Source organism: Bos indicus, chromosome 2, assembly GCF_029378745.1.
Source record: "Bos indicus isolate NIAB-ARS_2022 breed Sahiwal x Tharparkar chromosome 2, NIAB-ARS_B.indTharparkar_mat_pri_1.0, whole genome shotgun sequence".
NCBI classification, from domain to species: Eukaryota; Metazoa; Chordata; class Mammalia; order Artiodactyla; family Bovidae; genus Bos; species Bos indicus.
Genome location: NC_091761.1, coordinates 100,918,763 through 100,920,360, shown reverse-complemented (window position 1 = coordinate 100,920,360; position 1,598 = coordinate 100,918,763). Strand labels below are relative to the sequence as shown.

The 1,598-nt window shown below is 35.4% G+C and overlaps 1 protein-coding gene across 14 annotated transcripts in view; it reads left to right on the top strand.

The window, feature by feature from the left end:
• IKZF2 (IKAROS family zinc finger 2) overlaps positions 1-1,598 on the top strand; it is a 292,694-nt gene that overhangs the window by 215,873 nt on the left and 75,223 nt on the right. The gene's annotated exons all lie outside the window — the stretch shown is intronic.

The window sequence follows — 1,598 nt, the reverse complement described above, 5'->3', positions numbered from 1 at the left end:
GTATGATCTTACCTCTATGCATTTATTTTGTTGTAGTTAACAACAAAATATTGTTGTAGTTAACAAGATACAAAATTTTTTGTAGTTAACAAGATACAACATCCTAGTATTTGCTTTATCTGTTGTAATTTTATCAGTCTTGTTATGTGTAATGTAGAAGGTACTGAATATCTACCTGTCAATTGAATGAATGAACCTATTTTGGGTGTAATATTTCCTGAATTACAGTTTCTAACATCAGTATTATTCTAGTAAGATCACTAATGGTCAAACTATATGTTTTGTATAGTGTGATGCAGAAAAAGAGTTCGTATTTTCCAGAGTTGCTAAGAGAGCAGTGAACAGAAACATGCTGTAGTTTGCAGTTGTCCTGATGAATTTAGAAAGGACCCAGATACCTTATACCAGACCTTGTTTCTTAAGTTGACATTCTTATACTTTAAATTGCCAAAGTTCTGTCTTTTCACTGGCAGCACAACATTGATACAGTTGTTAAATCACCAACATAATTTTTTCCTAGCAAAAAAATATATGCTTAATAAATTCAGTTAAGCAACTGATTATTGAATGCCTCAACAGCATAGGTAAGATAGCTCCAGCAGTCGTGTGAAGAATGGATTGGACAGGAGAGATTGGAGACAAAAAGTTTAGTTAGCCGTCTATTGCTGTACTCAAGCTAAATATTTACTGAGCTTTGTTAGTACTTTGCTTTGGCCGTTTCAGTCCTGCTTAGTTTTGGGGTGGGGCTTGTGGAGCAAAGCTGGTGTTTGAGCTGTTCTGGCGAACTCTTCTGAATTACAGTGTTTACTTTCTTTTTCTGCGTTGCCTTTTCTTTCTTTGGTCAACCAATTAAAAAAAAAAAGAAGATATCTTCCAGGGACTTTGAGTTACTAGTTGGGAAACAAAATATTAAACACAGGGAAAGTAATAGCAAATTATTTAAGCAGCAGAGGAGTTATCAGAGGGTGGCTTTGGATTAATATCCAAATTAATGGCTTTGGTGATAAGGGCCAGAAGTTTATGAGACTAAGAGGTGACTGTGGGCTGAGTATCTTGGGAAATTTTCATGAACTTGAATGATAGGCTAAGAACTGAAAAGAGAAAGGAAGACTTTCATGGAAAGAGAAATTCTAAGAAAGGCAGAGTTGCAAGAAAGTCTTAATTTTCTTATCATTTCTTTTTATCCCTCTGGTCTTCAAAGCACAGAGCTGTCTGAGTTATGAGCAGGGTGGGGATGTGTTATCGCTCAATGGGGGAGTCTCCTCCACTTCCTTTTTTCCCATTCTTCAAGGCTCAGTCAGACTTGAAATGCTTGTCTGGCGTGTTGAATTACTACCTGTTTTCGAGTCTGGCAAAAGTTCTTGTTAAAGATCCACTTAAATTTCAGACGAGAACTAAAATTGAATATATTTTAATTCTGACATTCATAGGGATGCTATTTCTTCCAGATGTATAAATGGAAGATCTCTCTATATTCTGAAAATTATTCTGTAAATCATGAGTAAAATTACAATCCCTCATGTCAAAGGAGAATTATGGAAAGAAGTCTATAATTGAGTGCAGACTGGTTACATATACTGATTTGGGTGCACTATATA